The following is a 16,114-nucleotide window of genomic DNA, read 5'->3' as shown; positions in this document are numbered from 1 at the left end:
CACTACAACACAGAAACAGCTGGCACCGCAGATGCCAACGGACCTGTGTCACCTTCAACTCAACTGCCTTGTTGCAGCTTCGCATGGTTCGGCTGAGAGGCCATATCACTTCTTACAAGAACACGTCTGTTTCTTTAAAATAGATGTCTAAACTTACAAGCCAGAGGATGAACCTATATTGAACTGAAGCATTTGCTCAGCAAATCACTAACGGCGGAATGCTCTCTTCTATTAGTAATGCAGCATTCTTAAATCCTACAGAAAATATCAACCGTCTTTACTCAATATTTGTTTCGTTAATCAATGCTTGAGTTGAGTTGAAGAATTGACAATTATGTTTTTTAAAAAATATTTGACCTCTTTGTGTTTTGGTGTGTAAAATGCTGCAGCCTAAATACCGTTCATGTATAAGAAAGGAGGGGTAATTGCAAATCAACTTTGAGCCTGGATTCCCACACTGGCTTTTCCTGTTTCTCCATAAGGAAGACCGTTTTTTCTTTCTCAAAGCTGGTTCAGTTAAGTCTCAGGCATTTCCTCTAAGTCAGTTACAGTATCGTTTGTGTCTGTCCTTTTGAGGACACATTACTATAAGACATCCTTCAATCTGGCCTGTTGCATTTGCTGATCCCAATGCCATCAACTCTGCATTGGAGAGACTAAATGCCGACTGGGTGACCGCTTTGCAAAACACCTTCGCTCCATCGACAAGCTGTTTGAGCTCACTGTCCTGCTCTCATGTCCACATGTCCGATCTTGGCCTGCTGCAATAGAACATAGAACAGGACAGCACAGAACAGAAAAGGCCCTTCTGCCCTCAATGTTGTGCCGAGCCATGATCACCCTACTCAAACCCACGTATCCACCCTATACCCGTAACACAACAACCCCCCTTAACCTTACTTTTATTAGGACGCCACAGTCAATTTAGCATGGCAAATCCACCTTACCCGCACATCTTTGGACTGTGGGAGGAAACCGGAACACCCGGAGGAAACCCACGCACACAGGGGGAGGACGTGCAGACTCCACACAGACAGTGACCCAGCCAGGAATCGAACATGAGACCCTGGAGCTGTGAAGCATTTATGCTAACCACCATGATACCCTGTTCCCGTGTAGCTCAGCACAACGCCGAGGAAGAGCACCCCATTCTCCGAATAGGCACGGTACAGCCTTGCGGATTTTACAGTACGCTCAACAACTTTGCACCGTGAAATCACTCTTCCCACTTCACCACATGTTTATTTCCATCAACTTATTTTCATTGCTTCCATTGATATGTCTTCCTCTCCCATTGTCTCCCCCTCCCCATTTCCCTAGCCAATCGCATCCCTCTTGGGAAATCCGCCCCTTGTTCCTCATTGTCCTCTCCCATTAACACATTCTAATCTTCTAATCGCCTCTGTCAGCACAGTTCTTAACACTGATTAGAAACATTTACATTCCCTTTTTCTTTCGGCCCAACACATTTTTGTTATTCTCCACCTATCGCTGGCCGTCTGTCGAGGCCCAATGCTTCACGCTTCCCCCACCCCCACCCCCACCCCCACTTCCCCCACACACACCGCCAGTCAACACCTGACCAAAGATCCAGTTGTCCAGCTTCGACAAAGAGTCACCCAGACTCGAAACGACACTTGCCATCTCTCTCCACAGAGGCTGTCAGACCTGATGAGACTGTCCTGTGTTTTCTGTTTTTCTTTCCCTTTGACGCATAAGCAGTATGTTGCTTTCATCGTACATTTACATATGTTTGAAATGGTGATTAAATATGTTCATCTGCATCTGTAAACCCAAAAGATCCTGTGGTGGATGAACAAACTGCTAATATCCGAATCGTGGCAAAATAGGGAAGGCTTTTCTTCCCCAGGCGTCTTGAATATTCCGTATTTCTGACTTTGTTGCAGGAATTTTAATATCTCATGAGAGACCAAATCTCATGTTCCTCGAACGTGCGAGATTGAGGAAGAAAGTTATTTTGTGCAAACATTTGTCACACAAAATGAGAAGCACGCAATGTTTCTGCCTGGTTTCGAACCGGGGACCTTTCGCGTGTTAGGCGAATGTGATAACCACTACACCACAGAAACTGCTGGAAGCATCGCAATCAGTGGCCCTGTCCAATGTTGAACCTCAATGTACTGTTGCAGCTTCTAACTGTTCCGCTGAGAGGCCATTTAACTTATTGGAATAAGCCGTTTCTTTAAAACTGATGTCTCAACTTATCAAAGATCAGATATTGAACTTTGCTGAACTGGAGACAAGTTATGTTTTGCTTGAAGTTAAATTGTGAGGGCAGGGCTTTCAAAAGTAACCACAGCTGAAACGAGAATTGATGATGCCCTGCTCAATTTGCTCTGCATCAGGAACCAGCTGTCCAACCCACTGAACGAAAGGGGACGCCAAAACCAGGAGTTAACTGCGAGCCAGCCAGGAGCCGAACCTGGATTTTCCTGATTCGGAGTCAGACACATTATCCATTGCCCCACTGGCCCACAGTAGCTCCAGCCTTTTGCTATTCCTCGATGATGAAGACCAGTTACGAGATCGAGTTAATATTTAGCAACAGACTAAACTGGAAGCACCAGATGTTTCTGCCCGGTTTCGAACCGGGGACTATTCGCGTGTAAAGCGAATGTAATAACCACTACACTACAGAAACAGCTGGCGACACAAACGCCAACGGACCTGTGTCACCTTCAACGCAACTGCCTTGTTGCAGCTTCGCATGGTTCGGCTGAGAGGCCAGTTCACTTCTTACAAGAACACGTCTGTTTCTTAAAAATAGATATCTAAACTTACAAGCCAGAAGAACCTATATTGAACTGAAGCATTTGTTCAGCAAATCTCTAACGGTGGAATGCTCTCTTCTATTATTAATGCAGCATTGTGAAATCCTACAGAAAAAAGCAACCGACTTTACACAATATATGTTTCGTTATTCAATGCTTGAGTTGAGTTTAAGAATTGACAATTATGTGTTTCTTATTATTGACCTATTGTGTTTTGGTGTGTAAAATGCTGCAGCCTAAATACCGTTCGTGTAGAAGAAAGGAGGGGTAATTGTAAATCAACTTTGAGCCTTGATTCCCACACTGCCTTTTCCTGTTTCTCCAACAGGAAGACCGTTTTTTCTTTCCCAAAGCTGGTTCATTTAAGTCTCTGGCATTTCCTCTAAGTCAGTTACAGTATCGTTTGTGTCTGTCATTTTGAGTACACATTACTCTAAGACATCCTTCAATCTGGCCTGTTGCATTTGCTGATCCCAATGCCATCTACTCTGCATTGGAGAGACTAAATGCCGACTGGATGACCGCTTTGCAAAACACATTCGCTCCATCGACAAACTGGTGGCAGACTCTCCTGTCGCTTGCTATTTGAACTCACCGTCCTGCTCTCATGTCCACATGTCCGATCTTGGCCTGCTGCAATGTACCCATGTAGCTCAGCACAACGCCGAGGATCAGCCCCCAACCTCCGAAAAGGCACGATACAGCCTTGCGGATTTTACAGTAGGCTCAACAACTTCGCACCGTGAAATCACTCTTCCCACTTCACCACATGTTTATTTCCATCAACCTATTTTCATTGCTTCCATTGATATGTCTTCCTCTCCCATTGTCTCCCCCTCCCCATTCCCCCAGCCAATAGCATCCGTCTTGGGAAATCCGCCCCTTGTTCCTCATTGTCCTCTGCCATTAACACATTCTAATCTTCTAATCACCTCTATCAGCACCGTTCTTAACACTGATTAGAAACATTTACATTCCCCTTTTCTTTCAGCACAACACATTCTTGTTATTCTCCACCCATCGCTGGCCGTCTGTCGCTCTCCCCCCAGGCACCGCCAATCTAAACCAAACCAAAGATCCAGTTGTCCGGTTTCGACAAAGAGTCACCCAGACTCGAAACGACATTTGCCATCTCTCTCCACAGAGGCTGTCAGACCTGCTGAGACTGTCCTGTGTTTTCTGTTTTTGTTCCCCATTGACGCATACGCAGTAAGTTGCTTTTATCGTACATTTAGACATGTTTGAAATGGTGATTAAATATGTTCATCTGCATCTGTAAACCCAAAAGATTCTGTGGTGGATGAACAAACTGCTAATATCCGAATCGTGGCAAAATAGGGAAGGCTTTTCTTCCCCTGGCGTCTTCAATATTCCGTATTTCTGACTTTGTTGCAGGAATTTTAATATCTCATGAGAGACCAAATCTCATGTTCCTCGAACGTGCGAGGTTGAAGAAGAAAGGTATTTTGTGCAAACATTCGTCTAACAAAATGATAAGCACGCTATGTTTCTGCCCGGTTTCGAACCAGGGACCTTTCGCGTGTTAAGCGAATGTGATAACCACTACACCACAGAAACTGCTGGGAGCATCACAATCAGTGGCCCTGTGCAATGTTGAAACTCAATGTACTGTTGCAGCTTCTAACGGTTCCGCTGTGAGGCCACACGTCCACTAATGGCACGGCTCCCAGCAGTTTCTGTAGTGCAGTGGTTATCACATTGCCTAACACGCGAAATGTCCCCGGTTCGAAACCGGGCGGGAACATCCCGTGCTTCTCATTTCGTGTGATAAATGTTTGCACGAAATACGTTTGTTTCTCAATCTCGCACGTTCGAGGAACATGAGATTTGGTCTCGCGTAAGGTATTACAATTCCTGCAAGTAAGTCAGAAATGCTGAATTTTCTAGACGCCTATTTTGCCACAATACGGATATTAGCAGTTTGATCATCCACCACAGAATCTGTTGGGTTTACAGATGCAGATGAACATATTTAATCACCATTTCAAACATGTCTAAATGTGCGATAAGAGCAACTTACTGCGGATGCGTCAATGGGAAACAAAAACAGAAAACACAGGACAATCTCATCAGGTCTGACAGCCTCTGTGGAGAGAGATGGCAAGTGTCGTTTCGAGTCTGGGTGACTCTTTGTCGAAGCTGGACAACTGGATCTTTGGTTAGGTTTAGATTGGCGGTGTGTGTGGGGGAAGTGGGGGTTGGGGGGGGGGGGGGTTGCGTGAAGCATTGGGCCTCGACAGATGGCCAGCAATGGGTGGAGAATTACAAAAATGTGTTGGGCCGAAAGAAAAAGGGAATGTAAATGCTTCTAATCAGTGTTAAGAACGGTGCTGATAGAGGTGATTAGAAGATTAGAATGTGTCAATGGCAGAGGACAATGAGGAACAAGGGGCGGATTTCCCAAGAGGGATGGGATTGACTTGGGGAATGGGGAGGGGGTGACAATCGGAGAAGAAGACATATCAATGGAAGCAATGAAAATAAGTTGATGGAAACAAACATGTGGTGAATTGGGAAGAGTGATTTCACGGTACGAAGTTGTTGAGCCTACTGTAAAATCCGCAAGGCTGTACCGTGCTTGTTCGGAGGATGGGGGCTGTTCCTCGGCGTTGTGCTGAGCTACATGGGAACATTGCAGCAGGCCAAGATCGGACATGTGGACATGAGAGCAGGACAGTGAGTTCAAATAGCGAGCGACAGGAGAGTCTGCCACCAGCTTGTCGATGGAGCGAAGGTGTTTTGCACAGCGGTAACCGAGTCGGTATTTAGTCTCTCCAATGCAGAGTAGATGCCGTTGGGATCAGCAAATGCAGCAGGCCAGATTGAAGGATGTCTTGTAGTAATGTGTACTCAAAAGGACAGACACAAACTATACTGTAACTGACTTAGAGGAAATGCCAGAGAGTTCACTGATCCACCTTTTGGAAAGTAAAAACGGTCTTCCTGATGGAGAAACAGGAAAAGCCAGTGTGGGAATCCAGGCTCAATGTTGATTTGCAATTACCCCTCCTTTCTTCTACATGAACGGTATTTAGGCATGTTACACACCAAAACACAAAGAGGTCAAATATAAGAAACACATAATTGTCAATTCTTAAGAAGCGACATGGCCTCTCAGCCGAACTGTGCGAAGCTGCAACAAGGCAGCTGACTTGAAGGTGACACAGGTCCGTTGGCGTCTGTGCTGCCAGCTGTTTCTGTAGTGTAGTGGTTATCACATTTGCTTTACACGCGAATGGTCGCCGGTTCGAAACTGGGCAGAAACATCTGGTCCTTCCAGTTTAGTCTGTATGTTGCTAAATATTACCTCAGTCTCGTAACTGGTCTTCATCATCGAGGAATAGCAAAAGCTTGGAACTTCGGTGGCCCAGTGGCGCAATGGATAGTGCGTCTGAACACTTATAAGAACATAACTTATCTTCAGTTCAGCAAAGTTCAATACCTGATGCTTTCATAAGTTGAGACATCAGTTTTAAAGAAACGGCTTCTTGCAATAAGTTACATGGCCACTCCGCGGAACCATTAGAAGCTGCAGCAACACATTGAGGTTGAACATTACACACGTCCACTGATGGCGAAGCTCCCACCGGTTTCTGTAGTGTAGTGGTTATCACATTCGCCTAACACGCGAAAGGTCCCCGGTGGTTAGGAAACATCCCGCGCTTTTCATTTCGTGTGACGAATGGTTTTACAAAATACGTTTGTTCCTCAATCTCGCACGTTCGAGGAACATGAGATTTGGTCTCGCATAAGGTATTACAATTCCTGCACCAAAGTCAGAAATGCTGAATTTTCCAGACGCCAGGGGAAGCAAAGCCTTTCCTAATTTGCCACAATTCGGATATTAGCATTTTGATCATCCACCACAGAATCTATTGTGTTGACAGATGCAGATGAACATATTTAATCACCATTTCAAACATGTCTAAATGTACGATAAAAGCAACTTACTGCGGATGCGTCGATGGGAAACAAAAACAAAAAATTCAGGACAGTCTCAGCTGGTCTGGCAGTCTCTGTGGAGAGAGATGGCAGCTGACGTTTCGAGTCTGGGTGACTCTTTGTCAAAGCTGGAGAACGGGCAATAGGGTCAGATTCAGGCGATTGTGGCTGAGGCGGGGCTGACGTGATGCATTGGTCCTCGGTACAGTGTCAGCGACTGGTGGCAAATGACGAAAATGTGTTGGACAGAAAGGAAAAGGGAATGTAAATGAGGCTAATCAAGGCTAAGAAAGGTGCTGATGGCGCATTAAGAGGTCAGAATTTGTTAATGGCAGAACAAAAGTGAGCAGCGAGGCAGAGGAAAATGAGATTAAAATCGCTTATTGTCACTTGTGGGCTTCAAATGAAGTTACTGCCGCCACATTCCGGCGCCTGTTCAGGGAGGCTGGTACTGGAATTAAACCGTGCCGCTGGCCTATCGTGGTCCGCTTTCAAAGCCAGCGATTTAGCACTATGCTAATCCAGCCCCTGCAATAGAGATCAGATTGCCCAAGTGGGATCGGATGGGCTGGATGGAAGGGGCAATGGTGAGGGCAAAACATATCGTTGGAATTAATGAAAATAAGTTGATGGAAATAAAGAGGTGGTTAAGTGGGTAGAGAGTTCACAGTCTGAGGTTGTTGAACTGAATGTTAAGTTGGGAAGGCTACACAGACTCGCTAGCTAGGGGCACACTGCCACCCACGTTAGCACAGGCCTCAATCTCGCTGATACCTAAGAAAGACAAAGACCCAATGGAATGTGGGTCATACAGACCCATATCTCTGCTGAACGCAGACGCCAAAATACTGGCCAAAATCCTAGCCAAAAAGCTAGAAGACTGTGTACCTGAGGTGGTCACAGAGGACCAGACGGGCTTCGTCAAAGGTAGACAGCCCACCTCGAACATCAGGCGCCTGCTGAACGTGATAATGACCCCCTCCGGGGAGAGAACACAAGAGGTGACCGTCTCCCTGGACGCAGAAAAGGCCTTCGACAGAGTCGAATGGAAATACCTCATAGAGGTACTGGAGCGGTTCGGGCTTGGAACAGGGTTCACCGCGTGGGTAAAACTCCTATACAACGCCCCCATGGCGAGTGTACGGACCAACAATACCAACTCCCAATACTTCCAGCTGCACAGGGGCACCAGACAAGGATGCCCACTGTCCCCACTGCTGTTCGCACTAGCAATCGAACCCGCTAGCAATTGCGCTCAGGGCAGCAAAAAATTGGAGGGGGATCCGAAGGGGAGGCAGAGAGCACAGAGTCTCACTCTATGCAGACGATCTGCTCCTCTACATCTCGGACCCACAAAGCAGCATGGACGGAATCATTGCGCTCCTGAAAGAGTTTGGAGCCTTCTCGGGCTACAAACTAAACATGAGCAAAAGCGAGATCTTCCCAGTACACCAGCAAGGGGGGGGGGGGGGGGGGGGGCAGCACTAAAGGGGCTGCCGTTCAAACAAGCCCGATATAAATTCCGCTACCTGGGGATCCAAATAGCCCATGACTGGAAAGGGATCCACAAATGGAACCTCATCAGCCTGGCGGAGGAAGTAAAAAAGGACCTGCAAAGATGGAACATACTCCCACTCTCCCTCGCGGGGAGAGTCCAGATGATCAAAATGAACGTATTGCCCAGGTTCCTCTTCCTGTTTAGATCCATTCCGATCTACATCCCCAAGGCCTTCTTCATAGCGCTGGACAAACTTATCATGGCGTTCGTATGGGGGGGGGGGGGGGGGGGGGGGGGTAAAAATGCTAGGATCCCAAAGAAGGTCCTACAGAAAACAAAATCCTGGGGGGGGGCTAGCCCTCCCGAATCTACAAATCTACCACTGGGCGGCAACAGCCGAGCGAGTAAGGGGATGGATCCAGGAGCCAGAAGCCGAGTGGGTGCGTGCGGAGGAGGCCTCCTGCATGGGGACCTCCCTCCGGACCCTCGCCACGGCAGCACTCCTATCCCCACCCAAAAAACACTCCAGCAGCCCAGTGGTGACAGCCACCCTCCAATCCTGGAACCAACTGCGGCAGCAATTTGGCCTGAACAAAATGTCGGACAAGGCTCCCATCTGCAACAACCATAGGTTCAAACCAGCACTGACTGACGCCACTTTCAAAAGGTGGAGACAGGACGGGGGGACACTGACAGTCAGGGACCTATACACGGATGACAGGATCGCAACACTGGACGAACTGACAGAGAAATTTCAGCTAGCTGGGGGGAACGAGCTACGGTACCTGCAGCTCAAAAACGTCCTACGAAAGGAGACAAGGATGTACCCACAACCGCCACGACAGACACTACTGGAAGACCTACTGGACGCAAGTATCCTAGAGAAAGGGAACTGTAGTGACATGTATGGCCGACTGGTAGATAGGGACGACACCGTACTGGACGGAACAAGAAGGAAATGGGAGGACGACCTGGGGATGGAGATAGGGTGGGGACTCTGGAGCGAAGCACTGCATAGGGTCAACTCCACCTCCACGTGCGCAAGGCTCAGCCTGACGCAACTAAAAGTGGTACATAGAGCCCACTTAACGAGAAACTGTATGAGTAGGTTCTTCCCGGAGGTGGAGGGCAGATGTGAGCGGTGCCAAAGAGGCCCGGCCAACCACGCCCACATGTTCTGGTCTTGCCCCAGACTTGTGGAGTACTGGACAGCCTTCTTCGAGGCTATGTCCAAAGTGGTGGGGGTGAGGGTGGAGCCATGCCCGATAGTGGCGGTCTTCGATGTTTCAGACCAGCCAGATCTATTCCTGGGGAGGAGGGCGGACGCCCTTGCCTTTGCCTTCCTGATCGCCCGCCGTAGAATCCTGTTTGGCTGGCGGTCAGCAGCACCGCCCAGAGCTGCAGACTGGCTGTCCGACCTCTCGGATTCTCTCCAAATGGAGAAAATCAAACTCGCCATCCGAGGGTCGGACGACGGCTTCCACAGAACGTGGGAGCCATTCATGCAACTGTTCCGGGACCTGTACGTGGCCAACGTACAAGAGGAAGAATAGTCGGGGGAAGGTAGCCGGCGGGGAGGGGGGGGGGGGGGGGGGGGGGCTACGGGCACGTTACGGGGGTTTGATGGCTAGCTAAGGCCCAAAACCAAACTAAATAAATGTCAATAAACATGTTGGGGAATGTAAAATATGTATGCTGGCAAAAAGGGGGAGGCCACAGTTATTACTACGAAGATGCTCACCTGTAAATATATATGTTAATTTTTGCGTGTTCTTTTTTTTTTCTCTCTCTCTAACAATTTGTAATTTGTTCAATATAAAACATGAAAACTGAATAAAAAACATTTATAAAAAAAAAAGTTGGGAAGGCTGTAACATGCCTAATCAGAGGATGAGGAGCTATTCCCCCAGTTTCTGCTGGGTTTCTGTGGAACATTGCAGCAGGCCAGGGTCGAAATGAAGACATACATAATAAATAAATACGTGAATGTAAATGGGGAATTGGGAATGTTTCACTGTTCCCATAAATATTGGGTAAAAATAGACTAGCGATTCAAGAAGGCAATTCACCATCACCGTCCCAATAGCAAATAGCTGTAGGCAATAAATGCTGGAGCAGCCAGGGGTTTTCACATCCCCGAATGAATGAAATGGAACAGACAGAGAGCTGCCTGAATCCACCAGAATTAGACAATAGAGAGAAGTGAATGTCCACTCATAGACAAGCTTTTCGAAAATGTTTCGATTTTCTCGGGAACGTATTGGTTCCATGCAGTCGTCTGAGCTCAGCTTCTCAAAGCAAACCCAATGTGAATGAATCCCGCCGTCTACGCCGCAAAGAAATGAAGAAAACATGTTGCTTGACCAACGGAAAACCTCATCAAAGAGCTCGTCCGGGATTAACCCGGGACCTCTCGCAAATTCCTACAGCGAGACACCCAAAGCGAGAATCATACCCCTAGATCAACGAACCCCCCGAAAGTAACCGCAGCATACTGTCATTGCCATCGAAAGTCGATCTAACATCTGCGGAGAAAGTGGAAAATACTGGAACAATTCAGGGAGTCAGGCGGCATTTCTCGACAGGACAACAAAGTTTGTCTTTCACCATCACCTTTCATTAAAACCGGGACAGGTTAGAAATGTAGGACGTCTTAACCAAGCGAACTCCCGGAGGGAGGAAACAGAACAACAGGAAAGGGCTCTGAAAGGGGGCAAGTCAGGAGAGATTAAATGGGAAAAGTCCTTGGCTTCCCTGGCCACAGAGTGAGGTCCGCATCGAATCAGAGAATGACTAGAAGGGACACTCAATTGATGTGCTAAAAAATATTGATTTTGGTGGTATATATCACTAGTAATTGTTTCTAAAAGCAGCAAACAAAATCTTCCCGATTACATGAAAAAATAGACAGTGAGAGATGAATTTTATTTATTATGATGAATTTTATTTACTGTGTTGCGATATGTTAACATCCGTACTTCCACCAAGATTCAAAGGAAACTTTCAAAGGAGAATTGTGAAGGGAAGCATCATGGCTAATGTGAGGTGTGAAAGGCGATTGGGACAGCGTTTTCAAATAGACACAGGAAAACTGAATCCTCATTCCGTTCCCTAAATCTCTATGATTCATGAGCGTTCATGTCACTCCCTCACTGTTTGTTCTCAGTCACTTGAGCAGTGAGCAGGTGCAGGATGGTCACAGGCTTCTGGAGATTGAACCATCGCTATTTCCACTCCAGCAGTTGATCCGCCGCACAGTTTGATCAGTTTAGAGTCTGCGGTGTCCACCACCACAGCTTCCGTTTGCTGCTCTCGATATGAACCGATTGTGCTGGTGGGTACAATGGTGGATACATCGCTGCCTCTGGCCCCTTCCTATCACTACTTCTGTAAACAATGCAGTGGTGCAGGAATCTGTATGGCTGCGTCAGCAGATCATTTCCTGCATTCAATAAACACGGAAGAACATTAGTTGTTGATCTAAAGTGCAACCACAAATGCTGTGTCTGATTCTATCATATAAACATATAAAGTAGATGGAATGAGATAGGAACTCAGAAGTAAATATAATTTACATGAATCAAAGAGGACAAAGATCTCAGGGATCGAATGCGAAAATTTGGGAACACGATGCTGATGATGTTACAGAGTTAAAGGATCCAGGATTTATCAACAACGACGCAGGCATTAGAAAAGATACAGCAAGTGTAAATATGTACACATCGCTGTTGGGAATGCTGTTCAAACATATGGATGGTTCTGTTACTCTTCTTTCGTTTGGTATTAACCTCACAGACAGAGTGTGGGAGGGATTGGGAAAGATGAAGCAGGGATGAAATACAATAATCCTGAGCAGAGACTTCAGCAACTGGAGCAAGTGCACGAGAAACGTTGCCGGGAACAGAATCCATCAATCAGTTTAAGAAAGAAGTGGATAAATATCGGACCAGTAACTAGAAATTTAAAAATGATGAAATCTATGGAACAAGCAGATAATTGCTCATTCCGTTCCCTAAATCTCTATGATTCATGAGCGTTCATGTCACTCCCTCACTGTTTGTTCTCAGTCACTTGAGCAGTGAGCAGGTAAGCGAGGCAATACAAAATAATGGACCGAATTTCCTCTCTTTGGGCTGTAAAACACTATGATTGTAAGATAATCAATGGCTCTGCTCAGTCAGACAGGAAACAGAGCACTGACTATCTGAATCATTGTAACCTGGTGTTACACACAGGAAGCAGAGAGGTTTGGAATCAGTGACGGTTCAAGTGGTCTATGGATTGAGAAACAGCCAATCGCTCAGTGGCACCGTGAGTAACGCCAGGTAACGACATCCCATAATAGTCCAATCGGTGACAATGTGGCCCCTCCGTCTCACATTGAGGGGCAGCAAGTCCCAGTCTGGAAATCAGACCCGGATTTATCCGCCTTTTTTCCACTTTCATCATCGTGACCAGGAATCCCAGGAAAGAGCTGTTTCCAGCTGGAACTATGAAGCTGCTGATGTTGGGTGAGTTTATTTTCTTATCTGATGCATTGTTTTAACAATCACATAACACCGTGTGGTTATGTGGATTTTATTTTGTTCCCAGCTGTTCAGTGTGAGGATCAGAGCTCCCACCCTGAGCAGGCGGTGTCTCGGGAAGGGGATCGGGCTGAACTGAATTGCTGGCTCTCCATTGGTTCTGGCTATTTCGTAGTCTGGTACAGACAGACACTGACAGGGGCTCCCATATTTATCGCCTCCATTTACCGGGGGACTAAGACCAAAGGACGCTACACCCTGTCCTTTGACAGAACAAAGAAGTCCAATACCATCTGTATAGATGAGAGCACGGTCCAGGACTCCGGAATGTATCTCTGTGCGAAGCAGCCACAGTGCCACACAGAGCGGATCCGGCTGGACAATATCTTGTTCTCTGTCGGGTCTCCGCTGCCCCGTTAACCTTTCCCCAAACCAGAACCTTTAGAGATGCCGGTGATGGTCATAAATGTTACTTTCTCCTTGGACATATCGTGATGTTAATTTTATTTCTGTTTTAACAGCTGTTCTTTGTCACTCGGAGACATTTCAGATATCGAAATATCGAGTAACACAATGTCAGACTATCTCGCTTCATCACAACGCTACTTTCAGTACAAATGACTTTGTATTCTGGTGCCGGCAGTTCTCCAATCAAGCTCCCGAGTATCTGGTCTCCACACTTTGAGGTTAAAGAGTCCAGGGAAGTTTTAAAGTATCCCTGGACATTGCGAAAGGCTCCACCACTCTCAGTGTTAACATGGTTGAGCTGACAGACTGTGCGGTGTATTACAATGCAGTGAGACACTGTGTAACAAAGAGTTGAGAACCCTGCACCCTGCTCACTCGATATGGGGACTGCAGAGACATGTAGCGAATGGGCTTTAGAAGTGAGTGTGATACAAGCAAAATCGATTAAAAGGTTCTTGCTTATGGACTGTAAACATATACTTTATTCTTTCTAATAATCTAATTTGCAGATAATCCGTAGTAGAAACACGTAAATCATTGGGTGATACATTGGTTTACTGCAATTTGGTTACCGTCATTGTTTGATGTTTAGGGAACCTTGAAGCCTTCCATTCTACCGAAATTAACATTCCAAATTTATCAGTTGTGGATATATCAGTTTATTTCGTTAAGCTATTTATGCAAATAACAAGTACTTTACAAATGACGTAGGCACGTCCGAAGATTGAGGCAAAGGAACTCGCATCAATCCGAAATAGCAAGTGTAGCAAAAGCAATGTGATGAAAAATGCCTCAGATGTGGTAATAAAAACATCAAAGTTATAAACACCACGATAAGTTGCCACAATAAAATCTCCCCAATATTCAAGGATAATATGTGCAGGTTAGGTGGATTGGCCATGATAAATTGCCCTTAGTGTCCAAAATTGCCCTTAGTGTTGGGTGGGGTTACTGGGTTATGGGGATAGGGTGGGGGTGTTGATCTTGGGTAGGGTGCTCTTTCCAAGAGCCGGTGCAGACTCGATGGGCCGAATGGCCTCTTTCTGCACTGTAAATTCTATGAAATTCTAGAAATTGAGAATCGCTGTTTCACAGAGAATATTCCACTAGATGGCGCGCTACGATATTATCTGTGTCCAAAATTTACAGAGGCGTCAGTTCACCGCCGTTACAGCTGACAGCTGAGGAATACAGGAAGTGTCTATGTTTCGTGTCATTTCCAGGTAAACGATATGTATTTAGGGCAAGAGCCTATGTATGAATTACAGAAGCTCTGGCACAGAGCACGTTTCTGGGCCTGAGGCTCTGGAATCTAGTCCCACTTCAGGACTTTCTGGTCCGTAGCCGGGTGAACCGACTGATGGTCAGCTTGTAAACTCTTCCATTATACCCAATGACAGGTCGTAAGAGCTGGAGAGTTTTCCAGTCAACCAAACTGCAGGAGGCAATTGAAAGTACTGCAGTCAAACATAATCATGGGTCAATCTAATGGAAGCCCATGGTCAACCAGCGCCACCTGTGGTCATGGTACCTGGAGGATGAGGAGGATGACAGTGGGCACTTAGACAGTGAACACAATAAATTGTTTTATTCCAATATCACTGGGTGGTCTGACTAAGAGATTTAACAGGTTTCAAATCAATGTGATTCCTCAATATTTTATGGAGAGAGAGAGAAAGGGATGTCCACCAATTCGTCACAGAATGTTCTGGTTACTATTTGCAACAAGGTCAAAGTGCCAGGAAAATACCTAGGCTCTCAAATCGCTTTGCTCAAGCATTAGGATGACAACACTTTCTGTCGGAGAACTAAACATTCCCAATGCCTCTGTGTTGATAATATCTCCGACATCACAACACCGACTGCAGTGGAAATCATAGATCATAGAATTTACAGTGCAGGAGGCCATTCGGGCCATCGAATCTGCACCGGCTCTCGAAAAGAGCACCCTACCCAAGCCCACACCACCCTATCTCCATAACCCAGTAACTCCACTCAACCAACACTAAGGGCAATTTTGGACATTAAGGGCAATTTATCATGGCCAATCCACCTAACCTGCACACCTTTGGACTGTGGGAGGAAACCAGAGGACCCGGAGTAAACCACGCACACAGGGGGAGGACGTGCAGACTCCACACAGACAGTGACCCAGCCGGGAATCGAACCTGGGACCCTGGAGCTGTGAAGCATTTGTGCTAATCACTATGCAACCGTGCTGCCCTACCTGGAATGAAATGAACGTCCTGAGGTTGGAAAGTGCTTTCGGGATTCCGGAGTCGGTAAAAGGCGCGACATCAGTAAAAATCGTTCGCTTACCGAGGAATAATTTACTCCAGGGGTTAAATTAATTGTCCTCCTTTTTCCATGGAGATCATTAATTTCTTATTAATTCCCTTTTCTTTTTTCCAGTCTCCTTTTCCCAGATTGGGTTAATGAGAGGTCACCACCTCCTGAAATTTTCCAGGATTCTGTCTCCAGTCTGTTCAGAGGTTCTTTCCTCTCAACAGGACACCGGGAGCCCGTCAGAAACAACAACCGGGAATTTACCGAGGAGACGGTGCATCCCTCAGGGAATGCTGCACAGTCAGAGTTCCTGGCCTCTGGATAATATGTTAAATTGAGGACACAGCTTTCCTCCGGAATGTATCTCTGTGCGAAGCAGACACAGTGAGACATAACAATGGAGGCATTTATATCTCATGGCCACCATTTCCAAAAAAAAAACATGAGAAATGCCCTGTCCAATATCCATCCACCAATCACAATTACTGTAACAGCGAGGCTATTAAATATTACTGTATGGAATGATATGCTGGGACCAATTGGCTGCAAGGTTTTCCACATTGTATTATAACAGTGACGGT

General features: G+C 46.4%; 3 non-coding genes across 3 annotated transcripts; all 3 read right to left on the bottom strand.

Moving 5' to 3' along the window:
- Positions 1 to 2,017: 2,017 nt before the first annotated feature.
- Positions 2,018 to 2,090, bottom strand: trnav-aac. The gene has a single exon. It is a non-coding gene; the product is annotated as a tRNA-Val (tRNA).
- Positions 2,091 to 2,589: 499 nt separating this feature from the next.
- trnav-uac lies at positions 2,590 to 2,662 on the bottom strand. Its single transcript has one exon. It is a non-coding gene; the product is annotated as a tRNA-Val (tRNA).
- Positions 2,663 to 4,297: 1,635 nt separating this feature from the next.
- Positions 4,298 to 4,370, bottom strand: trnav-aac. Its single transcript has one exon. It is a non-coding gene; the product is annotated as a tRNA-Val (tRNA).
- Positions 4,371 to 16,114: the final 11,744 nt, after the last annotated feature.

The sequence above is a fragment of the Scyliorhinus canicula genome, unplaced genomic scaffold, assembly GCF_902713615.1.
Source record: "Scyliorhinus canicula unplaced genomic scaffold, sScyCan1.1, whole genome shotgun sequence".
Classification (NCBI taxonomy): Eukaryota; Metazoa; Chordata; class Chondrichthyes; order Carcharhiniformes; family Scyliorhinidae; genus Scyliorhinus; species Scyliorhinus canicula.
This window is presented reverse-complemented; position numbering and strand designations above follow the sequence as displayed.